The sequence below is a fragment of the Columba livia genome, chromosome 7 (assembly GCF_036013475.1).
Source record: "Columba livia isolate bColLiv1 breed racing homer chromosome 7, bColLiv1.pat.W.v2, whole genome shotgun sequence".
NCBI classification, from domain to species: domain Eukaryota; kingdom Metazoa; phylum Chordata; class Aves; order Columbiformes; family Columbidae; genus Columba; species Columba livia.
In genome coordinates, this window is record NC_088608.1 from 3,900,985 (window position 1) to 3,928,324 (window position 27,340).

At 41.8% G+C, this 27,340-nt stretch overlaps 1 long non-coding RNA gene across 1 annotated transcript in view; it reads right to left on the bottom strand.

Annotated features, from left to right (window-relative positions):
- Nucleotides 1-758: 758 nt before the first annotated feature.
- Nucleotides 759-27,340, bottom strand: part of LOC110360151 (uncharacterized) — a 52,877-nt gene continuing 26,295 nt past the window's right edge. The window contains exons 8-12 of the long non-coding RNA XR_010473956.1: nt 25,696-25,767; nt 20,105-25,064; nt 18,628-18,687; nt 9,987-10,067; nt 759-7,705 (exon numbers count right to left, since the gene is read on the bottom strand). This is a non-coding gene — a long non-coding RNA (uncharacterized LOC110360151). The remainder of the gene's footprint in view (nt 7,706-9,986; nt 10,068-18,627; nt 18,688-20,104; nt 25,065-25,695; nt 25,768-27,340) is intronic.

The following is a 27,340-nucleotide window of genomic DNA, read 5'->3' on the forward strand; positions in this document are numbered from 1 at the left end:
CCATCCTAATTAACTGTTCCCCCCCCACCCCGCACTATACTGAGCTAAAACGGAGATTTTAACACACTGACTCCATTTTTCTCTCTCTCTCTCTTTTTTTTTTCCCTTGTAATTATTCTAATGAATCTATGCATTTGTTCCTTTGATGCCGGTGGAAAATGATTTTAAGTATGTAGATGAGAAATCTTAAAAGCAGATCCTTTTCTTTTTCCTGACAACAAAACCTTAGTTAAAATAAAAACATTGCCATTCTTTCATGCAACATTTGGGGTTATGATGTCCACAATTTGAATATTTTTTTTTTCCCTTTAAGACATTTTAATAGCATTTCCTGACCACCACTGACAGGAGCAAAAATCAGTCAGCATTTCTTACTTCAGATTATATGAAACTTCATTGCACTGTGAGACAACACATCCTGCTACAATCTGAAAAGAGCAAGTTAAAGCATCTGGAAAGACCCCAATTCAGAACAGGAGTCAGTGGGGAAAGTATCTCAAGCTAATAGTTCAGTGGGAGAACTGCTCTACTTTGAGGGACTATGGGAATAAAGAAATAAAAAATAAAACTAGATTCCATTAATACAAATTCCTCCAGCTGACTCACATTTACTAATAGATATATATTACACCGGCTTTGAACTTCCAGCAAGCAAATCAGCTTGTTTTAAGCAGCATAGTTGTGCAGACAGCCAAATGCTGAATTTTGCAGTGTGATCCAGGCTGAGTTGCAGCAAATATTTTTTTCCCTTGGATTTAAGCAAAACAATAAAAACCTTATAATTTTTGTTTAAGTTAGAGGAGTCCTAAAAAAGAACATTCCACTGCTCTTTGTGCTTCTGTAACTTAAAAATTGGCTGTGCTTTTAAGCGAAATTTGGCAGGCTGTTAGTCTACAATGTGACTAGGATATTTGGACATAACAAAATTGGCCAAGATATGATATTTTAAATGGAACTACTGTTCATGCAATTTCCTAAGGGTTGGTTGGTTTGTTGGTTGTTTTTTTTTTTTAGTATGCATTTGGTATTACGGTTTTATAAACATAAATAAATACATATTACAACTCCATAATATACAAACGCAAACTATTGTCACGATGCATTTACAGCATGCACTGTGATGATTCCTGAGCAAAAAGGCTCTCTCATCATAATGAATGCCCATTATTATCAATAAGCGCACAGTAGAAATAACTCATGGCACACAAAAGCACCCGCAAAACACTTGGTTTGTTCCAGAGCTCAGACACCAGCGCTACTATTGCCGAGCTCCGTGTTGGAAGAGCGACTGGAGTCCTGCCATGGAAATGAGCAGCATGCTAAGGAGCAGATGTTCCTCTTTGGAGGGGTTGTGGGGGGTGGAAAGTCTTGCACCAAATTGGTGATGGCCCCTCCTGGGTTTACGAGACAACCCAACTGCTGAGATGTTGTCCTGAAGCTCTGATGGACCTGTCTACTCAAAATCTGGAAGCTACAGGAGACGCATCTATACCAGAACTTAATAAACGTTTTGAAAGTCACGTTTAACGACTATTTTAAACTTATTTCAGGAGGCTTCTTCCCCTTGATCAAAACTTCACATGTTCCAAAAATAATGTGCACATCAAAAAAATAAATACACTGACCATCTTGCTCGGTAGAAACAGGGTTTGTGTGTGCCAGGTTCCACACAGGCAGACACATGGTATAAAGTCAAATTGGCCATTGCTTTTATTAATTACCAATTGAACCAAACTGAGCAACTTAACCCCAGGCCTGGAAGCTGTGCCAGCTCCACTGTGAGCTACACCACCGCACAAACCCCCCCCAAAACTGATCAAAGCGAGCGCATCTGCCTTGCATCTCGTTCCACCAACACGCACGACTCAGCCCCCAACGCTGCAACGCGACTCTGTGAAGAAGAAAAACCTTTTCCACTCTGCTGCATTCACCCTCGCTTTACAAAAATTAAAGAAAAATTGTGCTCATTTCACTTGTCCCAGGGTTATGAATTAAAAATTTATTTGCTGTATGAACAATACAACCGTAATTTACAGAGTAGCACACAAACTGCATCCCAAAATGTATTATGCATTAAAAGATGTGGCAGCGATCTCGGATGCAAGTGGCAGAGGCAGGTGCAGGAACCACCTGGTTTCAGGGCTCCAGCTCCAGCCCAGGCCATGGCAAAGCACAGAGAGGGTATGAAGAGCTCTGGAGAAGAAGCCACAAAGCAGATCACCTTGGAAATGCCATCAGTTTTGAGGACATAATAAAATAAGGAGCTGAACCACTACAGCATGATAGCCCAGGAAGAAAAGATGACATAGAAATGGCTGAAGCAACATAGGAAGTAGAAGGGGAAAAAAAAGGAACCTGACCCATGGCCAAAGCCCTAGATTAGCTTTCAGCAATCATAGTTGAATGCTCAGCTTACGTTCCCAAAAAACAAACCAAGTCAGACAAACCTGTATGTCCTTAACATGAATTCAAACACCCCCTGGGGACTGTTATTTGGAATAAACCAGAGAGATCGCACAAGCAGTTTTAAATTAAGAATGCATCGAACTAAAAAAAAAAAAAACAACAAAAAAGTGTTTTTGACTTAAGAATGAAGTTTTGAAGCAGAGTCTAAAATCACCTGTGGACAGAAGTGCTTTTGTCCTGTTCCTCAGCGTGCAGAGGGTGATGGGCAGCGAGGAGCGCTGGCTGCGGTGAGAACGCGATCCCATCGTCCTTCTGCACTTCCCAGGTCCTGCAGGAAACATCCCAAATCCACACGATGTTCCCGAGTGCTACATTTTGCCTATGGATGTCCAAGCGATCTGACAGATGTGTAGTCACACCGTGCCAAAACCTGCCCCGGGATAATACAGCTGCGCACGCTGAAGAGTGCAAGTTATTCCAGCATTGACTTGTGGACACACACAAAAAATGTCACTTTAACCCACCTTTTGCTTCCAGGTGTACAATTGCCTGAGGTCATTTGGGGCTGATTTCATGCCATTGCAGTCAAACTGACCCCCTTTTTGCCCATTAAAAATTCAAATGTGAAGAGGATGATTTTCTTTTCTTTTTTTCTAATAGAGTGAGTGTTTAACAGGCGATGCAAGGATGAGCAGATTTTCTTAAATGCCAAATGTTGATGGATACACAGTGCAGATACACTAGTATCATAGGCTGTAAATGTCACTTAGCCTCAAGAATTCCTCTGTCCAACACTGTTATAGCAAGGTGTTTTGAAAATTGGAACAGGATTTACACCAGAGAGGTGTGAATCAAGGATACGTTTTTTTACCCTGTGATAGCTCATCAGCTTGTTACAGAAACCTGGCATGGTTCGAGCAAAGCTAGATAGTTACTCAAAACCACAGTGATTTACAGGGGTTGCTCTTGGTGCTTTCAAAAGCAGCTGTTACTGAATGTCCCAAAAGTAACTTTGAGCATAATAGTCTAGTTTGTGATACACCGACCAAAGTAGCCAAACAATCCGGAACAGATTAATTACAGACAGAAAACAGATTGTTCCTAAAAATACAGTCTTACTCTGTCTTTTCACAGAAAAGCTGTTTCTGAGTAGGTGAAGCAAACAATGAATTGCTCTCCAAACCAATCAAAATGCATCATTAATAGGGACGCAGTCAGCAGCAGTCACTCCTTTACACCAACGTTCACCAGACAAAGTTATTAAGCCCACGTTAATCACTGGACAGAGTCATAATAGAGTCATATAGTAGTTGAAAGATTAACAATTTGGGAATCTGATACAGAAAAAAAAAGTTTGGAAAGAAAAAGAAATGTTATATTCGATGAATTCTCAGAGACTATTACTTCAGATCAAAAACTTTGTTTTTTCCAGATGCTCTACGTCAGTGTATTGAAAGATACTCAGACAAAAAGTGACATTTTCAGGCATTTGGGACAGGCGGAGGGGAAGAGAGAGAAGGGGAAATACATGCCATCTCATCATATGAGAAATCATCAGCCCCCTCCTTGCTGCGCTACCTTTACCCCATCTGCAAATTGTGTGGGGAGGGAAGGGAGACGGACCGATATTATTTCCTTGCTCTTGAGGATGTAATTGAGGCTCCATTTCATTAATGCTGCTAAATATCCAAGTGACCAAGCAGTTATTGTATAGGACTAAGGGGTCCACAACGTATTTTTTTTCCCTTCTCATTCCTCTGAGGATACTTTATTAAAGATCTCTGAATTTGCAAGTTCCTGGGCTTGTGGAACCAAGAACAAGGTAGTGAGAAACTGCTGCTGAGTTCTCATCCTTTACCAACAGCAAATATCTCAGCCATCCCCATACCCAGTGAGATAACAGTGCCAGAAACAGCTCAAATGCGGGTCCTGCTCCTCCTCGATGGGAGAGATGCTCACAGCGATGACTTACAGCACAGGGTCCTGGGATGCCTCACTAGCAAAGCACCAGGGATCCCAACCGACATCTAAACATGCTCAAGATGGATGTATCCTAAGGACATGGGGCTTCCCTTTCTCTTTACTGTTCCTAATCCTTTCCCACATCAGTGTTGACCTGGAGACAACACAGACCAATTTGCTGCTGGTTTTCAAGAGCCAACTGGCTGAAACGGGGCAGTGGAGAGGACTACAGATCTCCTCATTCACTTAAATATGGTGGTAAACAGAACGATTGATATTGAAAGGCCAACACCAGCTTTGTAGACTGCTCTCCAAGCCAAGTCATCTCATGAGCACTCTTGGGGAGCTGGGTGGTATGTGCCACATCATGGCATTTCACCATCGTGGTGCTTTGTGCCATAAAATAGCATCTAACATGCAGGAACATACACACGAACCTAAAAAAATAGGATGCTTGTTATTTTCATAAACACAAGGTTAAAAGTTGCATTTGCATTGTTTTAGCCTACAAAGCATAGCATTGTTCATGATGCTTTGTGGGTTTATTCCCATAAAACTTGATGCAGGAGCAGTGAAGGGAGCTCCATTTAATAAGATAATAAATGACCTAAAGTGATGCGCAGATTAAAGCATGAAAACTAAATTCCAAGAGGAAAGCTACAGACGGGAGCCAAAATCCCCATAGATTGTCCTCAAATATTCTGGAGGATCTCTCTTGGGTTCCTCAGCACAAACAAACCAAAAGTCCACTGTGGCTATTTAATAATGAATTTAAAAGGCAAAATATTCTCTGATCATATTTTCATTAATAACTTTACCTATTGATCACCTATCTGTATTTCATGCACAAGAATTTCTTCCCTGAGATTTTGATTCTACAAAATACTCTGCATTTTAACATAAATTCATGCTTATAACTGCACCATGGGCAGGCGCTTTCTTGGAGGCTTGGGAGTTAATCTCTTCATCAGACATTGAGGCTCCTTTGTGATTTAGGACTATTTCTCCCTAACCCCAGCTACCTAATGCGTGCAACCTTTGCTCTCCACACCGATAGCAGAGCAGGTCTCTGTTCTCTCTCACATCTTCCTTCTCTTACTACCTGTTTATCTCCTAAGTGGTTTAAATCCTTACGTCTGTCCACATGGGCCTTGCTGATCCCCCTCAGGCATCTGTTAGCAAACCAATGCAAAATCCCCCTCGTGTTCTTTGCCTTTGCCAGGTTTCCACACCCTACATCAGGGTGAGCAAAGTTTAATGGAGGACATGTCACCTCGGAGCAATTAACATCTTTTGGGGTTACCCAAGAGTGGTTCACATCCTTGCAACACCCTTCTGCACTTCACCCTTGGTCTCGCTCCTTTGCTGTGATCAGCCAAATTTCTCAGGCCTTGTCAGGGTCAAATTCTGTCAGCTTCGGGATTTCAATCATTATTCTCTCCAGTGCCAAATCTTTTCAAAGGAAACAAATACATTGTACAAAGGAGAGAATGAAGAAAAACACCCGGCTTTTGATTTTATTGATATATATGAATGTAAACAACTTCAAGGACTGCCACTTAGTGAATATGTTATTTGTCTGCTCTTTTTTTCAGACTTGGTGAACATTTTGGATCTGGTTTTACCTTCAAGAGGAGAAAACTAAAAAGTATAATGCTAGATGACCTGTATGATTTTCTACAGATGGAGAAAAATGGACCTCACAGCCTCAGATAACTGACTCAGATTTCCTAAATTGTACAAAGCTTAGTGCTAATGGCAATACTTATTGCCTAATTTAAAAAAAAAAAAAAAAACAAGTTTTATCCATGATATATAATCCATAATAAATGTTTAAACAATCTATGTGATTTCCAACATGCAGGAAAACCTCTCAAATGAGTTCCATCTCTAGGTACCTCCTCAAGATGGAACAAGATCTTCTGCAAATGATTCACACCAGCCCTTGATTCATTGTGCTCATCTTCTGGTGAGCCGTGTGCTCCATTTGCTCTGGTGGCAGAGAGAAGCCAACCCGCTGTTGCAGTTTCCAATGTCTTTCAGCATGGTGAAAGTAAAACCAATAACAGGTCTTTAAACCAGAGTCACATTTACATATGTATTGATTCCTTTCCCTTTTGTAGCGGTGGTAAATGCAATCTGATGAGCTGCATACCGAATATTTGAACACTATGAAAATCTGCTTTGTAGGATACGTATGTGATAACTTGGATGCCACTAATGTAATTTTAAACTTTTACAACATGCTAAAACATCTGACAAATTTTGTACCCTATTTCAAGAGGATTAGGCATTTTTCTGTGCTCGTTTCTTCAAACATACGTAACAGATTCACTTTACTACCGAAGGGCAGCAACCTCTAGCTCAGCACATATTAACTCCTTTACAACACAGGACAATGCACTATCACTTTGCACTGGAAGTGAAAAATACTGTAGCCAATTAAAATTGCATGGAAAATGAAAGCAGGCAAAATTTAATTACCCAAATAGGAATTTGTCTAGGACATAAAGGCTAACACCCATACAGTTTTCTAAAAAGGCATAGTCTCTATAATGGCCGTATTTAATATTTTATATATGACCTAAGGTTAAATCTGAAAGATCTGCTATGGATCAATTATAAACCACTGACGTATCCTTGAAAAGGAAGAAAACAAGTAGTTTTCTAGTACTGCTGAAGAATGTTTCAGAACATCAAAGACCTTGCCCTTTTCCTGATAATATAGAAATCAGGCACTGATGGAAATAAGCTCTCACGATCACCAAGTAATGAAACAGTAATGAGCATGGGAGTCATCTTCTCTGCTGTCTCATTACAATACACAGCATTGTGGTGTGTTCGCCAGCATTCAAGAGAAAGGGGAAAAAAAGGCTGTCATTCCTACCAAATATCATTCTTGGTAGAAAAAAAAAGAATAATGTAAGACTACTTTATTTCTTCTGGAAAATAATAATATTTCAAAAATTACACTCTTGATTTAAACGTTCGTGGATCCAGTTGTTATCTGAGCCACATCACCACAGGCCGACTGTTGCTTACTTGTTAAAGTCACAACAAATTACTCCAAGAGGACACAGTCCAATATATCTTTACTCATATAATTCCATGATGGAAAGCCTTTTTATCTTCAAGAAATGAGTATAAGGCAGATTTTTGTACCTTTGTCCTACTCACCTTGAATTGAACATGGTTTTCTGGAGGTCCACTGAATTCTGCATAGAAGAAACCATGACACTTGCAGAGAAATTCACATGAAAGAGTTAATGCACTTGCAGCCACTAGATGCAAACACGAATCTTTGCAAGTCCTGCTGTAATGCGGCTCCCCTGATTGCCTCAAAAAGACAAATTTCTGTTACAACACAGAAGCATTATAAACTAAATTCACCAGAGTCCCGTTGTGCCTTAGCTAGAGAATATGATTCCTGTATTAAGTGCTTTTAATTTCAGTGCTTGGGAGCTGTTTTAAAACTGCCTGCTAATTTGCAGCGCTGTAACAGTCGCGCTCTCACTGTTGCAATCAGAGGCAGAACTTCTTTTATGTGCCTCTTCTCATGTCACTTCGCTCACGGATAAACGCAGGCAGCTCTCCACCTGTCCTGGCAAATAAATCAACTGTGCGAAGCCTCTGACAGGTGAATTTGTCAAGACTTGATATGCTCCTGATGCGAGTGAAATTGTCCAGTGACAGGTGATGCTCCACCTGGCTTTACTACCAGTTCTCCCAGCCTGTCTTCTCCTGTCTCCCAGGGTCACCATCATCATCCTTCATCACACCAACATGTTCTTGGGATGCTGACACTCAGGAACCCAAAACTTCCAAACCATGAGTGCTCTTGCAAAAAGCATTTAGTGGCATCACCTGCCTGTCCTACCAGGTCCATGCACTTAGCATCATCCCTGCAACTGCTCATCATGGCAGAGCAGAAGAAACAGGTCCATCTTTCTCATCTCCAACTTGCAAAAATAGCAGATGGTTGTCCCAGGTTCTGACCACAATGAAACACTTGAAAAACATCCAATTGACCAAATATTGAGAAACTTCCCGTGGGGAACATCAAAGAAATTTCAAGTGGATGTTGTCCCCTGCTCCTCTGCATCCCATCAACTAAAAAAGTGTCACAATGTTGTGGAAGGTTACATGATGTAATCTGGCACAAGGTGGTAAATATTGAAAGCTTGGGAAAAAAAATCTTTAAGTTCAGTACTGAGTAGTAGATATTTCACCAGAATTTATTACAGCAGGTGAAAGTAGGGTAGACGACAATGACCTGCAAACCATAAACTTGTGGGTACACTTTTTTTCCTGTGGAAGTGAATTATTCTCAGGTAGTTTAACATATCCCTGATTGTAATTACTATGCAGACTAAGATCACCCTGAACATTTGACCTGAGTAACTCCATTTCTTTGTTTAAGAACAGATTTACTTGGGGCTGGTGGAATATTTGAAAGGAGCTCAGCTTCACTACTGGGAAAATAAAAGGAATATTACTTAATTATTTAAAATAAAAAATCACTATTGTATCAGAATCTTAAAGTGGGGCATTTTTCTGTGTCAGGAAATGCTTTTTCAAAATACATCTTTAAAAAAAAAAAAGAAGAAAGAAAGAAAAAGAAATAATTCTTTTTCAAATTGAAACCAGCATAAAATATTACACCAAAAGACCTGGGCTGATTTCTTTATAAATGAGCACAACGTTAGAATCATGGCAAAGGCAAATTGGCCTACAAGAAAACTGACAGCTTTATAGCCCCTGCCTCTGATTGAAATGTTGGGAAATCTCTTGGCAATTCTCCCAGACATCCAGGTAGAACAGTGAGTTCACTGATTATGTTAACTAAAACAATCTGCCTTTGCACAAACGCACCTCGAGCCCAGCCAAGTGTGAAGGCTTAGCAACGTGCCAGACCAAGAAAAAGACCTATTTACCTGCAGAGAGCAGCTAAACGACACGGCTGTGCGAAACAAACCCAGGGACATCCATGTGCAGGGCTTTTTTAAATTGTTATTATTTCTTTTTTTTTAATATATAACCTAAATGAAGGCAATGGGCCCTTGGCAGAACTATATGGATGTTGAACAAGAGCACAATTCCAACCGATGTGTTTAAACACCGGTGGTAATCATTAATAACAAGAAACATCATCATGGTATTAAAACACACATAGACAGGGAGAATAAACTTATTTCTGGGAGAAAGGGGCTCAACATAGTCCCATCCGTTATCTTTTCAGCCGGCCACAGTGTGGAGGAAGCTCTGCCAGGACATGGGCGTCCTGCTTATGGGGCGAAGGAGGGAATTGTTTATGTTTTCTAGGGGAGAAAGAAATGAGAGCCATAATAAACCTAAACAATAAAGATTACAAAAAGAAACAATGCTGTTAAGTGGCAATCTTTTGAGGTGAATGCATAGCTGAATGTTATTTTAAACAGCACATAACCCAGGGAATTATGATGTTGTTTACACAGGCCTGTCTCTTGGAATCTGTGTATGTTTAGAGTTCAGTTTGTTATATGTCTTGGTTAAGCTCTCCAACATGTCTGTCTTCTGAAAAAGAACCCTGTACTACGCTAAAAGTTAGCTCCAGCAAGTTAAAAATATGGAGAAAGTACCTTAAGTAACGTCTCTTTCCCCAGAGATGCCCTTGGTAGCCGTTGGTAATGCAATCAGATATCCACGGTTATTTCGGTTGCCTGCCAAAACATCACTCATGTCTATTAAAGCATCCTGAAAAACATCATTACATCAATTCCAGCAACGGCATAATTATTCTTCTTTCTGGAATGTCTTCTGATGTGAGTCACCCTGCCGGCGTGGGATTTCACTGGAAAGCAGCTGCAGGAATGTCCCAGAGGCTGTAGGGTGGGGACCAGCAGTGAGGTGCTCTCACCCCGGGGATGCAGAGGATGCCCAGGATGGTGGCTGGATGCACCACGTTGTGACACCCCACCGACAGCTTAGACACAACCCCCTTTCCCAAAGACATGGAGCCCAAATGTATTTCTTCTATCCATATATACTGCATTTTGACAAAGCACATTTTTGCAATGACAAGCCAAAGCAGAGCACTGACAAGTATGTCTTCACTGAATAGCTTGGGTTTCTCCTTAAAAATGTGGGCAGCAAGCTTCTGGGAAGCATAAGGCGTAGTTACAGTAGCTTACATATTAATGAGCTTGTCTGTGCACTGCAAGTAATTTGGACCACAGTTATCTGAGGACTTTCACGCAGACAATCCAAACCGCACCTCCGTAGTCCACTGTAATGTGACTGCCACTGGGACTGTTGTTTGTGCGTCACTAGGAACAGAAGGATTATTATAGTCCTATATTTCGAGAGTTAACAAAAATATATAGAAAAATCTGTGTGAGAAATTCTGGTTTTGATTACACTAGGATAAATACCAATTTCTTTGATGTCAATGGATTGTCTAGCTCAACACTCACACAACAGCAGAGAATTTGGCCCTCTGCCTTCTCCTTTAATCTTTCTAACAGTAAAGTTTAACTTGATGAAATTCTGCTTCATTGCAGCATTAATACTGGCTAGAATAGTGCAGTATTAATTTTGCATTTCAGAAGAATAAAGAGCATTTGACGTTATCACTAAACAGGAAACTGGATCAAAAGTCAGCCTTGAAAGAACTCCATGTAGATGATTTTCGCCAGGAATGCAGAAATGGACAAGTGCCATTGCTAAAAAAGGTGGGGGTTTTTTTTGGTTGTTTTATGTGGACATCCAAACTGTTCCTATCCAGCTCCATGAGGCTGTAACAATGCTAACAGACTTGTGATGAAGACCTGGCTTCATTGAAATCAGTCAAATTCCCAGCAACTTCAAAATTTGTGTCTTTCAAGCTGCATTCTGCTTGCTAAATGTTACAGAGTTCACACCAATAGTAAAATAAACCATTGACCCAGCTACAAGGTAGATCCTAATGTCACAATCAAAATGAGAGCATGGAAAAGGCTCTTGAAACAGACACTTTGAACACCCTTAAACAAGGAAAAAAAGAAAAATTAAATGTTGAATAGTCAGTTGCATCACTCTCCTAGACATAAGGACAAATGCAACATTCCTCTTCATCTGTTGTGGGGTTGCCTGTTTGATGCTGGTCATTAGAAAAAAGCCCCTCTAAAATGTCATTCCCACCTTCAAGGAAGATTTCTTAACAAATTGAGAACAGAATTCTGTGGAAAAATAGAGTGTGTTTTTGCTGTAAGAGCAATATTAACAACATATCTTTATTAGCAAACTGGTCAAGCTGGAATGTCACCAGTTTGCATGTGAGGATGCTGTGCCATTTCACAGAGAAAACAAATGTGATCTGGACACCCTCTATGCTCCACCAAAGAGTGAAGATGTTATCAAAGTATTATATTTTGGAGGTCTTAGCATAAGGAGAGTGCTATAATCCTGAATCTCTATGCTGTCCTGAAAGCTGTATCCCAGAGCACCACAGAGAGCTATTTTAGAGGATTTGGAGAAGAAAGTTGGCAATTGTGGTGATGAGAAAAATACATTTTCCATGGGAATATTGAAGTTACTCCTTCTGCACCTTCCCATATTTGTTGCATCACTTCTGCGTCCCCAGAATCTCTCTGCCAGGATCAGAGCCGTGAGGACAAATCCTTTGCCCTGCCCCATCCTTAGAGAAGAAACTGTCTCCACAAAAGAGCTGGTTGAACAAAACCTCATCCCACCAAATGTCAAATTTCCTGCAAGGAGGAAAGTCACAAACAGGCCATAAGCAGGTCCAGGCTTGGCCTGTTCATTACAATAAAGTAGTAAGAGATGTGAATATTATTAGATCCATTTTATCAGTGCAAAAATTGAGACAGAGAAGCATGAAAAACTTCCATAATTTTCAGCAGGATATTTTCATGCATTTGGCATTTATCACAATTTAATCTATTTTATGTTTTCTTGGTTGTTTATTGTAAAATGGAATAGATACTTTGAACAAAGCTAGTGCAGAAGATGAGTCAATATCCAGCAGCAACAAATATTTAGAGGCAAGAGATTTGTAATAATTAGATGGAGACAAGAGATGATGAATGGGTAAATCTGAAAGTCTTTACAAACTCTGAAAATCTCAGATGATCGTTTAATCCATCAACTATCTTCTTAAGAAATACAATCTAGCAAAACTCTAGTAAAAAATCCTTACTGTAATCCTACCTTTATCTCATCTACAAAAATACATTTTCCCTCTTAAAAGATTGTATGTTTCTTCATGTACAAACTTCCACTTCTGTTTCTCACAGGTTACACACAGCTTAGATCCCCTTTTAGCTGAACGTATACTGAACTTATTAAAAATGAAGGGAACAGGCATTTCCTCATAGTACTACCTCACACACGGGACAGCTTAATGGCTTCGTAATTAATATATGCATAAGTACAACCTCCATTAGTGGTGGTAAAACCAAGTTGGCTACTTGATTACATGTAATTAAACAATAATTAAACAATACCATGGTTCTTGTGTTCAGTACAAGCATTTGATATACCTGTTCAAAGGTGGTAAATAGTATGAGCCTATACATAGTTTTAGCATAGTTTTTAACCTATGGGAAGCACCTGGTCCCATCTCTCCTGGCAATGAGCAGTGATTTTAAAATGATGCTCCACCAAATCACATTAACAGCAACAGAAAGCCTGGCCTAGGAGCTATCTGAAAATAAGAAAACCAAAATAATTTTAAAATAAAAGAGGATATCTTATCTGAACACATTACAGAGAACTGCTGCACGATGGCGATGGGGCCCCAGAAAGGGAAATCTGAGGAACTACTGCTTTACAGAAATCAGGGATAGTTATCCTTCCATTAGAGGAATTAATATAGGTAAAAAAAATCCTAAGGAGGGCTGGGGAGCTGAAGTAGGGTTTTTTAAGCAAAGCCTTCATATAAATTCAAACTCTGCATTTAAATGGAAATGCTTAAGCATGTAAAACTAGGAGGAGATGAGGAAAAGGGGGAACCCATATATATGAAACTAGCAGATACAGAGCCATTTTATACAGTTCAGTAGGCAGGCTAACATGAACTTAATAGTGACAATTGTTTTAAATTGATTCAAATAACAAATACACATTTCAGAGATTATGAAGTTTTGCACTGCATTTTTCTTTTTATCTTTCAAAGAAAACAATGCTAATAGTTTCCTTTTTCCTACGCTCAATGACTATTTACTGCTTTCTTGATGTGGACTTTCAAAATACAAAGAAGGTTTGGCAAGTTTTCAAAGTCTTTCTTCAAAGTCAGCTCTTAAGTACTTTTTATAAAAACATGAAGAATACTTCTTACTACGGAGAAATGATAATGTACTGCTTTCGTTATTTGTATATGAAATGCTGTCAGATAAATGCACATGGATTCATTTGTTTGGACCTTCTCTGTTAACCCTCTGTATGAAATTGATTTCAATTGATCACGAAAGTCAGGAACATAACAATTGCTTTTAACCAAAAGCATCTCCAGACATTATAGACCCAATTTTCAAAGAAAAAAAAAGTTACTGTACTTGCAATTTTAGAGTCAAACTTGGCAGTTCTTCCAAACAGAGTGGTCAGAAAAAGAAAAATAAAAACAAACATCCTTCCAAGATTTTTTTTCTTCAATTGCCATACGAAATAATGGTACAATTATGTCACAACCCTTTCAGAAAGTTATTCATGAAGACATAAGCAAAGTGTCTTAAATACTTTGTTGCTAGACAGCTAACATTTGTACAGCATTTTGAGAATTCAAGGAACTTTAGGCAGTTGTCAGCTCTTTTCTGCTGCAAAGAGCTAAACCTAAAAACTGACGTGAATCAAAGCAACCTACTCCTTGTGACAAACCTAAGTGGTCGGACCGTTTGTAGCTGATCACATAGTTCTCTTTATTTCAGTGGTGAACTGAACTGGGGGCCCAATTCAGAGGTGATTTGTAAGGCGGTGCAAATTAAATTGTGTCAGTGGGTGTGAGTGAATGTGAGAGCCTGGGCTGGTGGTGCTTGCATGCCAAGAGGCCTGAGAAAGGTATCAACCAAGCTGGGCTATGGTGGTGTCCTGGGCTGCATCACAAGGAGCGTGGCCAGCAGGTCAAGGGAGGTGGGAGGTGATTCTGCCTTCTGCTCCACTCTGGTGAGACCCCACCTGCAGTTCTGTGTCCAGCTCTGGACTCCCCAGCATAGGACAGACATGGACCTGTTGGAGTGGGGCCAGAGGAGGCAACAAGGAGGCAACAGAGGGTGGCAACAGCTCTACTACAAAGACATCCTGAGAGTGTTGTGGTTCTTCAACCTGAAGAAGGCTACAGGGAGACACTATTGTGGCCTCTCAGTCTGTGAGAAAGATGGGGACAGATTTTTTAACAGGGCTTGTTGCAATAGGATGAGTGATGGTTGAAACTAAAAGAGGGGAGATTCAGTCTGGACATGAGGAAGGAATTTTTTACAGTGAGGGTGGTGAGAGCCTGGCCCAGGTTGGCCAGAGAGGTGGTGGATGAGCCATCCCTGGAGACATCCCAGGCCAGGCTGGACGGGGCTCTGAGCAACCTGAGCTGGTGAAGATGTCCCTGCTCATGGCAGGGGTGGTACTGGATGGGCTTTGAAGGGCCCTTCAACCCAAACCATTCTATGATTCTGTGCCTTCTTCCAGATCTGGCTGTGATAGCTGAAATGAATCAGAATAGTCTGGGTTGGAAGGGACCTTCAAAGCTCATCTAGTCTAGCCCCGCAATGGTAGGACCCATCCTCTGCACCCATTGCTCACCATCCTCCAAGTCCAAGGGAAGCGTGTGATGTGAACATCCCCCAGCCCAGCTCAGAAATACCAATCTAGGTTAGTTCAAACACCCTCCATCAGCAGGGTAACAAAGCTCGGGTTGCTTTGGTGGAACTGGATAACAAGCAGCTCCATCACCTCTTCCCCCCTAGAGCCCTGTGGGCAGTGGCAACAGGCAGAACCATTTATAGCTGAGGCATTATGTTTCCAAAGGTGCATGTCTATGCTTTTACCCCAGTTGTCTGACTGTCTTCAGAAATTGCACTGTAGCCTTCATTTCTCTCCCTATTCCTAATTTCTCCAATTTCCCTGTTCCTCCAATTTCCTGTCTCCGGTGCTGACACCTCTTTGTTCATCTCCCATCTTTTCTCTGTCTTGTCTATTTAGACCGTAAATTGTTTGATAAAGGGACCATGACTTAATAGGTGTTTGCACTACATCTGGCACCATTTGGTCTTAATCTCAGCTGGAACATGAAGTCTCTCCTATTAAGTGAATAATTAATAATGATTAGGTCCTAAAGCAGCAACGTGAAACTCCTCTAACCTTACCCGCTGCTCCTATCACTCTTCTCTCTCTTCCAATGCCTGCAGGGATTACTTCCAAGTCACGTCGACCAAGGGGCAGCAGGCACTGCTGTTCAGTATCCCACTGGATAGTTTCTCTCCTTTTTGGAAAGAGGAAAGTTAAACTGGAAATTATGCTAAATGCGACTGCAAGGTCTTACGAAAACTTATAATGTATTCTTGTGACAGGACTATGCTATGCATAATATAAACAGCTGTGTGTAAGGGAGATCACTGCTCTGTTTCAGGAAGTAATAGCTAAAGAAGCATTTATTTCTGACAATTAATGGACATAAAAGCCTATGTACTATCTAAAGAGGAGAAGATTAAAGGAGGGAAGTAGCTTACACTATTGGATTGGCTGCACCAAAACAAATAACCTCACAACTTCATTTTGCACAGAGCCTTCCATAAAGTCTGGATAATAAAATGCTTTGCACTGAGTGTAGAGGGAGGAAGCAGAAAGCAGAACAGATATGTTTTGAGCCGAGATTGGATATGAAGCAACGAAGCTGTGCCAAGCAACAGGAGCTGCAGAGGAGAAGCTCTCACCCCAGCGGCAGCAGGAGCCCGGGACAAGCCAGGCAGCGGCTGGGCTTAGGCTGAGCAAAAGAAAAGAGAGAGAGGAGAGGGGGAATAAAAAGACAAGGAGCCAAATTTCTCTCCCGATTCCACCAACGCAACCCCACTGACATCAATGGGTGTAACTGAGAACGGAGCCAACGCAAGGCAGCCCGACGGACACGCAGGGAGAGCTTGAAAACAAACAGGACACTCCTGATGGGTGAAGAAAGATGGATGGGGAGCTTGCAGGGGGAACCTCACCCCAAACCCACACGGCAGGAGCTCAATGCACTGAAAGGTTTTGCTCAGGAGGCCCCAGGGATGTCCCCTGAGTCACAGCTGGTGACTTGGGGCTGGGGCTGTGCAGGTTAAATCTCGTGGTCCCCATGGACCAGCATGTCAGAGCCCAGGAGGCAGCGGGTGGATGCTGGACAGAGGGCTGTTCCCTATAAACTTCACTGACTTTGCAGGAAAAGGCACATTTCTAACAGGCTGATCAACCCACTTCTTAGTGCAAGGAAAAAGCAAATCCTGGGGAGCCCGCTGCCAGCGAAGATGTTTATCTGCAAAATTACAGGACCCCCGTGATTATTTCTGGATCCTGTTGTAGCATGCAAAAAGACTAGATTCAATAAAAAATCATTTCCAACTTCCCCAGCACAGAGATCCTTGCAAGACTTAAAATAAAACTCGATTTCTCCAGGCTTGCGTAGTCTTGTGCTGAGTTTGGTGGCGTGCAAAGCAGACACGTTTTTATAGAATCTCACCCTAGATTTCTTTCAAAAGCAGTTTTTTCACAACATATTTGTTTGGAAGATTTTGCTGTCTCTTCCTCTTTTTCTATTTTCAGGCAGCTTCGCTTAGTGGGAAATAGATACATAAATGCAAATCTTTTTATGGTTACTCAACATTTAAAAATTGATCCACTATAAAGAAATATTCCGAGTGTGTGGGACACACACACATTCACTCTCCTTAGTTCTCTAACCCTTCCTAGCAAAAAAAAAACGTCCAAATAGTCGTTTTGAAAAGTTGCTGGGAGTACACAGACAGCTGTTCCTCATACATACTGCAAATGTTTCTTTTAAATTCCTACGGACGCAAGAGTTTGATACCAAGCCAGTACCTCTAGAAATGGAGAAAACTAAACACACCCCATACTGATGCTTTTACTGTCCCAACAAACTTTCTCCCACAACTAAAATGTTAAAACTTTTACCCCACATCCCACATTGTGAGATTAGTCCAATAACTAATGCTCTGTCCAAGTAAAATACATTTTGTCATTGCTTGAAAATGTTACCTTTCACAGAAGTATAGTATTTCTGACCAGCAGGGAACATATGTCAACATTATCTATTATTACACAATGTCAGGACCAGAAAGGGAAGGTGGGTGGTGGATGTTAATAACAACTTAAGCGATTTTCTAAAAGAGGCATTTGAGAAGTACAAAGCCAGAAGTTTAAAATGTTTTGTCTGATTGTAGCTGTGTCAGCAACCTGCCCCCACCACGAGCGCAAACCTAATTCTGCCTGTGACCCAGTGCCTAGTTCTCTTTTCAATTTGAGCCAACGCATTGCTAAACTGGAAAGTTTGAAAAATACCTTCGAAAACTTCTCCACCAAAAGGAAAGAGAAAAACTTATGATCAGCCCTGGTGAAAGTGTTAAGGCTGCAATTTTAAGGCAGAGATTTTTTTGCTTCAATTTTTAACACTGTCTTAAACTGCTTTATGTGCACTGCTATCCATAACTATATTTGTCTGCAGAGTGTCTACAAATTAAAGATCTTCTTTTCTCCCGACAGCAGAAAGGCAGAGCCCCACATGGCAGACTCACAGAAACCATCTCGCTGTTCTAGCTGAGACATTGGGAAACTGGGGTTCGCCCCACATCCTCCCACAGGTTTCTCGGGTCCCCCCCATCATGTCACTTTGCCCCTTGCCCTTCGGTTCCCTTCCCACCTCTCCATGTGTTACAGGATGGACCCTTTGAGTTCTCCATAGGAAGGGTTCAACACCACTCTGCACTGCTCAGGATTTGGGGCAATTTGGGTAGTTTTAAGGTGGCCAAACAAACTTTTTTTGGCATGGACCTGTGCATAAAACCCCCGCTGTGGGAATGTTGGGAGAAACTCACTTCCCACGAGAAAGCCTGCAAAAAAAACTGGACAAGCAGATGCTCACGCTAAATAAATCAGAGATGAACACCAATGCTGTTGTTCAGCAACGTTTCCAGTAGTAATTCTGCAAGTGGTAATACTGAAATTAGTGTCTCCTGCCTCTCTCTTCCACAGTCTGATGCTAAATAAGAGAATAAAGTAGGAGGAGGGATGGTCTATGGTGCTTACCTCCATGGGAAACCATCCAAGCTGGCGCTGTGGAGGGACAAGCACAAAGGTGTCCATGTGCTGGAACGGCAAAAGGAAAATGGCATTTTTCTTTAAACAATTTCCACGTGTGAATCACGTCTGGTACATGTATTTCTCAAACAGCATGTTTCCACGTAGCTGGTGGATGAACGTGTTGACCCCAACATCACCACTCCACCAAGACTAGTCAGCCCCTTTGCATTGTTCTGGTGTTCAGATTTGGTTGCCATTAAACCCCATTTTCTGCATAACCATGTCAAAAAAATGGGCCTCACGTTCAGTTTTACAATGTGGGTATTTAGAAAGAAAAGTTACTGCCCCCACCACAAAAATGGTATTGTCCAAGTTGCTAGGGCCAAAATATTTCCTCACCTATTTCTTTTCTTGTTTTCATATCTGTTTACAAAATCTATGTAATTTCTTTGCAGTGTGTTCTTTCCCCAAAAGCAAATCCTTCGGGGTATTTATTCCCCTAAAAATACAAATTATTCTGTTCCCCGGTAATTATCTGTTTTGCATACAGTTGCACAGCTGAATCAGAAGCAGCGAGATATGAATAAATATATAAATAATGGACACACCAAGGTGTAGTTTCTCATGTTTAACATAACACAGGGGAATACGTTTTTATAGCAAGCCAGTAAATGTTGTAAACTGATGTTTCCAATTCCAGTGACTTAGAATTAACTTCTAACTGTGAGATCTAAACTAGCTGCAGTCTTTTATAATCTCATGCTTTAGAGCTATAATGGTTTTTTTTCATCTGCTGTTAAAGAAGAAATTATATTTTACTAGGAGATAGTAAAGGTAAACTATGGAAAAAGCATACTCCAAATGCTTAAATATGATTATTTTTGTTCCATGTGATTTCACTCAGTGATATAAAGGAAAGAGCCTGGTTAGCTTATTGGAACAGGAATGTGCCGGCGAGTAGAGAAAAGCACACGTTGTTTGCCAGTGCTTATGGAGTTTACACAAAAAACGACAAATACATCAAAAACTGTAGGAAAACCACCTTTTTTTTCTCCTCAGGAGCAGCAGTTCAAACACCTACCGAAACTAACATTTTGTCCTGTGCTTTTCTTACGAGGCACAAAACAGGACCTTTAGAATCAATAAGGACATTTTACACCAAAGTGACCTAATCCTCCTTGGAAGTACATGTTCCTCCAAGCCATAGCAAGGGGTTGCCATCTATTGCTTGGTCCAACGTAGCCCAACGTTTACCTTGTGTGGGTTTGGACCAGGCCAAAGCTGGCCACAGGATATCTTTAATGTGTGTATTTTTTAATGTCACTGACCTCCAGCCCTCCTGATGTGCTACAACACTTTTCTGACCCCCGCCACCCCACGTGGCTCCTCTGCAGGGCTGGAGACACCACAAAGCCCCAAGGCCACCACACTTGCACCATTCCACCCGGCAAAAGTAACTCCCAAGAGTCAAACAACCCTGAACCTGGGCTGGGACATTCAGAAGCGACTTGTGCTGGTGCTCGCTGGCCTGACTCCGCTTCTTTAGGAATGAGGCTGGAGCTGTGAACTCAGATCTGAACCTGGATCTTGGGTTTAGATTCAAGGTCTTGGGTTGGGCCCCATCTCTAGTAAAAAAAAAAGAAAAGGATAAAATGAGATGAAAAGATAATTGTAGAAACTTAAAAGCCAGTGCTGCATTCTTTTAAAATTACAAATTAAGCTATAAGCTATTCCAAACTATGCTGTTTTTATTAAAAATGACTTAATAATCTAATCTTCCTTTCCTTTCTTTTCTTTTGGAATTTATCCTATATCCTAGTAATCACACATAGAAATTACACAACACCACGCTGGATACTCCTGACAATATAAACACAATTGTTTATCCAGAAGCATTATAGGTTCATGCAAAAATATGGCATTTAAAGCTTGTGGTCAGATCAAGAAACCACAAGTATAATTGTTTGTTTATCCAGCCAAGCATTACTCCACCGTGTAAGTTTATGGGGGCTGTTTATTTATTTATTTATTTCTAACCCATTTTAAAAATTAAAGTTATGGAGCCAACGCAGCCGGTTAAAGGCAAACCACTCATGTCACCACGCACGGAGGGACTTTTTTAATATGGAAATAGCGCCTTTGCCGCAGCTCGTGTTACCCGGTTTCATCCTTCTATGCAAGCCTCATGATAACAGGGCCCTTTGGTGGAATTTCGACATATTTTTCCCTTTAGTTCGGGGCAGCTGGTTTCTTTCCTCTTGGAGGAGAGAGCCGAAGTATATTTATCACTCCAGCAGTGACTCAAAACAAACAGGAAATCTTCATCAGCAGGCTCCTGGGCAAGGCAGATACCAAGGTACTGGCAGAAAGGAAACAGAGGCTTTTGGCTGTGGGAGTCCGACACGCAGCATATATTGCAGCGACAGCAAGATAACTCGGCCAGAGAGCCGCTAAATTATTTTTAAGTTTAAAAAATTAAAACGCAAGTGGGAGATCCTGAGGTAGCTCAGAGCACATGTGGCGTCCTGGGAGGTTGTGGAGCTGGATGCCCAGTCCGGACATGTGGCTTGAACCTGGGAGCGGGAGGAAACCTGTGTGCTGGTAGGGCTGGGAGGTTTTGCTTTGATCCGACGGCTTAGGAAACCCACTCCTTTCACCCCAGCGAGTCCTTCTTTTAAAGCAGAGGTTTCCGGCAGGGATGGCTGCCTCACGACCAGGAGGGAGTCAAAAAAGAAGAAAAACAACACACAAAAAGAAACCCCAAGACACAGTTAATAATTTTAACCATTGATATGATTATTCATATTCATGGGTGGTTTTTAGGAAAGCCTCTGAAAACAAGCTAATAAATGTCCTGGCAGCAGATGACTCCTCTTGCATTGATTAGAGACAGTCCTGACACAGGAACTGCTTTGTTGCTTTGTTTTGGTTTGTTTTGTTTTTTCCTCTCTTTCCACACCGATGTCATTAAGCATTAAGCTAAAATACTTCAGTCCATCTTAACAACAAAAAACGCGAGCACAGCACACCCCTTGGAGTTAAATGTCTGTTAAATGGCTGCAACTCTAGCAAGGATGCTGCGAGTCTGTGGGTCTGTCACCGCATGGAACACACAAGCAGCACAGTTCAGGTCGTGCTCACGGGCTTGGCTGATCCATCAGATTAACGAAACAGTTGCTGAAAATGGGGAGGATTGGGAAAAGTCGCTATCTGCTTCCCCTGCTCTTCTGCTTCTCCCCAGGCATCTGTTGTTTACCACGGCCAGAGACGGGGCACGGTGATCCCTCGCTCTGACCTGCTGTGGGCTTATCTCCAGAGCTGGCAGGAAACGGTGGGGCTGCCCAGGACACATTTTGGGTGGTTAATAAGAGGCTTCTTCACCTTAAAATGTGTGATTGCCTTCCCTTGTGCTTGGCCACCCCTGGATAGTGCGGTGCTGAGAGCCCAATACACCAGATGACCTGCCCTCTTGAGTCAGATATACCCCTTGACCTTGGAGGAGCCTGGAAGGATGAGTCCTATAACCACGTTTGTGTCCAGGCTGGACTTGCCTTGAGCTTTCACTACCAGTCCTCCAACACAGCAGACATCACGCCCTTATCGCCAGGCTGCACCCTGTGACACCTAACCTCAACGTCTCACCGCAGAAATCCAGCCCTCTATTAATAAGGATGACTGGCTTGGCTGCGAACCTAAGGTGCAAGGGGCTGATATAGGGAACACCAGACGCTCACATCCTTGCAGTTGGTGGGGTAGTACACTTGGATGCAAACACTGTCTGACTATGGAAACAACAGCATGAAATCACCATGGCCTGGGACATCCCAGTCAGAATAAGCATTAGCTGTGAAAGAACCAGTTTAAAAGAGTGAGTGCTTCATGCTGGCTCATATGCAATCTCCATGGGACTGCCCTACGGAAAGATGGCTAAGGCCTATGTCAGAGAGATGACTACCAAAACTTCTGGGTCAGGGCAACCCTTTTTTTGGAAGCATCTGGCAGAATGTATCACCACCACATTGACTCACAGATGTGTCAAGGCACATAGTCCAGCTAGGTGGGTAATTCTGGAGAGTTTCCCTAGAGATGAGACTGTCTGTATCTTCCTAAGGAACAGTCTGGTCTAGCCAGCATCTCATCCAGTGCCACAGAAGGGAAACCTGGTGGAAGTCTGTGTATACTGCACAGTAGACAACAAGGTTAAGTTATTAAGGAGAAGGAGAAGGAGAAAACAGCAGGGTTGCAAATAAGAAATATGTGGTATAAGGGTGCTGGAGACACCCTGCTGCCAGAGCTAACCTGTTTCTAGCACAAAGCGTTTTTGTTTCAAGTATACAAGCTTTCCTGGAACATTCTGTTGACTGCATAGCTAGCAGATCAGGCAAAGTTCTCATGCAGCCAGAACTCCAGAGCATCAGGAATTTGGAAAGGCCACGGTAACTGGGGCTCCTTCCAATAACACACCAGCCCACCCTCATTGTTGCATCTGGCTGTGCTGTCCTGCACTAATCATGCCAGCCCAACCCTGATGGTGTGTGATGCTCATCCCTGCTGCTGTGGGATACGACACAGCTCAAGACTTCCTCCTTTCTCCCAGAAGAGTCAGCTGGAAAGTGAGCCAGAGCAAGACTCTCGGCTGCAACTGTAACATAGGCAGGGGCATGGGGTCCAAAAAGTGGTATCTTTTCATCTTCATGTCAAAATTGTGAAGCCTTGGTTTGTAAACAGAAAAGGCTAATCAACAACTTGACTGACACACTTCACTCTATATTTTGCCAGCTCAGGATCTGAAAGTACGAGACAAATACAGAAAATGGCTCACTGAAGGTGTGATTTGCAGTCACAGGGAGATCCATAACTCATACTGCTAAAGCTACCTCCTCCGACCTCAGAAACCATCAAGCAAATTAGCAAGCTCATGGCAAACATTAACTGGTGTGCCTAAAGGTTAGCTTTGAGAGAACATTACAGCAGCCTTTGTGCTGCTCCAGCTAGCTTGTTCTAGTCATGAATTTGCCATCTGCAAGCCAAGGAAAGCTAGAGTGCAACATATTTCCACCACATGGCTTTCCATCCCTTTCCTTGCCTCTAGCACAGGCTTTACAACCAGGGCTGTGGCCAGCAGTGAGTGCACAGTGCTGGGAGGATGCTGAGCAGGAGGTGCCACCTTCCATCCAGAGAACCCTAGCAAGGCAGAAACTCTGCTCCCAAAGCGAAAGAAAGGTGCTGTGGTCCCAGTATTTGATCTTCAGTCAGCTGCATTCAAAATATTGGATAGCACAGGCCTTTTGAAGCTGCTCTCCAAGAGAAAGAGGATTATTGGCTTCGGTGATGAAGTGCACTAGTCAGGATTGGTTGACTAAAGGAATGTTTTTTTTTCCTTGGCATTGTTCTGTGCCATCTTGTTTGATTACAATATTCCTTCCTCTCAACTGTGTAATTTCCTTCTCTTAACCTTCGAACAACTTCTGGTTGAAACCCAAAGGTCTACACTTGATGCTGCAGCACATTGCACCGTGTCCAGGATTCAAGTCCTTGGCATTTGCCCATGGGCCACGTTGTCCCACAACAAATCTAAGATGCCATCCTGTCTATAGACCTGACAACTGGCCAGAACAAGGGTTACTGCTTGGATGACCCCAAAGCAAAGCAACAAACACACATGGTCTCCCGTGGGCAATGACACTCAGGCGAAGCACTCCAAGTCCCACATGCAATTGATTTTTATCACGATTCATTTTTAAAACCAAAAAGGCACACTTCCCAAGCTGATATTCACATGTGATATATATAAATCTGAATTCTTAAGGAAGGTCAAAAAACAGATTGGAGGAATCGAGGGGAATTTATGTGGAATCCAGAATCAGAGAGAAGAGGATGAAAGCAGAGAAAAGTGTTGTGCATTCAACTGCTTAAGTCCTGCTCAACTCCATGATGACAAACAAATAAACAAAACCCGTGTCTCTTTTTCTCAGCTCAGTGATTACAGCAAACCCACAGTGCCAGCTTCAGACTGGCAAGGCAACTAGCACTGCTCACAAAAACAAATTCAAGGGATGTTTTTTTCTTCTTTTACATCAGTTTTTTAATTCTAAGGCTCTTCCACACCCTCACCTATTTCCTTACCATCAGTCAAGGGATATTTGTGTTTCCACTGCTATTGTTTCAGGCTTGTGAAACAGCAAAAACTGAGGAATGAGGGGGGGGAAAAATCATGAAGGTGTACTGCACACACAGAACAACTCTTTTCTTTCAAAGTCACCCACTTAAATGCATGTGCAGAAAGGAAACTCAGGAAACTGATGTTACCACAGCAACTCTGATCTGCCTTAGAGCTCCCACCCGGGAAAGGTGTCTCTGATGTTACCTAGGTGTCATCCAAACAAGATATTTCCAAAACAGGTACTTGCCACCCCTTCTTTTCTTCTCATTCAGCATTTCAGCTGTCAGTAAGAAATAAATGGTAACTGAAACTTATATATACTTAACTTATAACTTATATATAACTTAACTTGTAACTTATAACTTTACTTATATATATGTACATATAAAAGAGTTATTTATTAGGACAGAGAGAAACTCCTAGGATACCTTAAGCCCGGGACCCTAACCTGGCTGCCCTACTATTCTGAGCTCAGCAGAACATCAAGAATACTAATTTAGACTTAGGGCGTTAGGGAAAAGCTCTCCCGTTTTAAGCACGGAAAACTCTTATTCAGTTATTTCTTGAACAAATACACTTCAAACAATGTGAAGGAAATGGCACTTCCCATTTATATGAGTTTACCAACAACAGTCACAATGAAAAGGACAAAGACTATTTCAGGTTTCTAAGCATTGTCCATTATAACACACTGTCCCATGCAGCAGGGTGTGTAGACCTTGTAGGATCTAAGAAACTTAAGAAAGTTCTCAGAAATCTTCAGCAAAGACCACTCCCAGTGGCATTATAAATGCAGCGGGAGATTATCTTGTCCCAAAGTATCATTCATGAGGGTGGGTCTGCCTTTGAGGAACAAGTTAGCCACTATTTCACTCCAGCCTGCCATGATACCCTGGCCCCATGCAGCTCACCTCCTGCAACACCATGATTCACTTCTCCTCCCATTGGACCTCCAAAGGGGCGTCCTGAGCTCATTTATGCCACTGCAATAAAAAATATGAAACAAAAAAAATGAGTCCTTCAAAGCAACTGTTTGCTCTGTTTGGGGTGGATTTTTAAAAGGAGCAGAGCCTGCACCAGAAAGTATAACTGGCAATTTCTGCTCCGTGCTAAACCTATGCAAATCAGGAGCAACCGTAATGACGTTAGCAAGTCATCAGTGGAGTTTGGCAGGGGTAACAACAACCATAGGGAGATAAGTCTGTAGGTTTTTAAAGGTTGGGAAATAGAAGTATCAGGATTACCAGAGCATTTATAGCCAACCGAGGCTGCTCTCCCACCCCCTTCTAGGAAACAAAAACTGATCCTTTGCACTTCACCCCGAGGGAGGAAAATAATCATTAGCTTTGCATTATAAAGATACATAAAATAATTGCCTCTCTAAGATGCAGACATGCCTAAACCAAGTAACCATATGTGTGTACAGCTGTAGTTTTTACAGTTGTGACACAACCTACCCTTCCTATTACCCTTTCTCATTAGGTCATTTCTAAAATGTAGCTCTCTGTGAAGTGGGACCATGTTCAGCTGGTTTGCATAGCTCCTATTTTTGCCACTATAAATAGAAGAAACAACTTCGATTGCCTGGCGCGTTTTCCTTTGAATTACTTTGTAGGTTAAACAAAACTTTAACTGTTTCAGATAAAGACAGGCAGAAGGTGTTTTTTCCAAACATCCCAAGCGCAGGAGTGCATTTCCTGCTTCCCTAATTCAACCTACGGCATCAGACATCTGTAACTCTGTTTACATTCCAGCCCTTCACAACTTAATACCGCTTGAAGCATCAATAATATAGGGCACATTTCTGACTGTTCTTTAGATATTTTTTTATCTCCATGGGATTTCCTGGTTTGGGATTTTGTAGTTTACAGTTTCTCACTAATAGTAACTAGCTGCAGCATTTGGCCTTAAGAGTTTACATATTATTTAACTAGATAGAGGCAGCCTATTTTAATTACAGTAAGGAGCCTTGTAAAGGGCTCGTCTGTTTTCCCCTTTCCAACTATATCAGTTAGCTTAATAAAGATATTACCACTCCCTATAAACCGGGCTGTGATCAAGTTCTTAGATATGCTAGTATTTATTAACGTACTTTTACCACTTTAAAAAACACTTCCTATCATAGATCTTCAAATACTTACATGTCCACTGCCTTAATGAAAGCGATGTGAGCTTTCTGTAGCTCATACACATTTTATTTTGTGTGTGTGAACATTCCAGCACTTCTAAGCAAATTGCTCACCCTCCTCAAACTGAGGGTCATCTGCTCTTGTCACTGTATTAGATGATATTTTACTGTACGGGCTGAGATCGTAGGATGAGCTTCCCTTTTCTGGGAGATGTAGAGCACAGGCTTTGCTCTCCCTACCTTCAGGGCCAGCACGTGTTCCTAATTGCAAATTCAATGTTCAGCGTAATCCTACCACATCACGACTACATTTCTGGTGCCTCTCTGTCCTCATTTTCAGGTCCTGCCATCAGATTTCTAATACGTTCTTGCTACGCGTGCTCTCTGACGACTGTTTAGATAACTTTCCACAATTTATTTCACTTAAT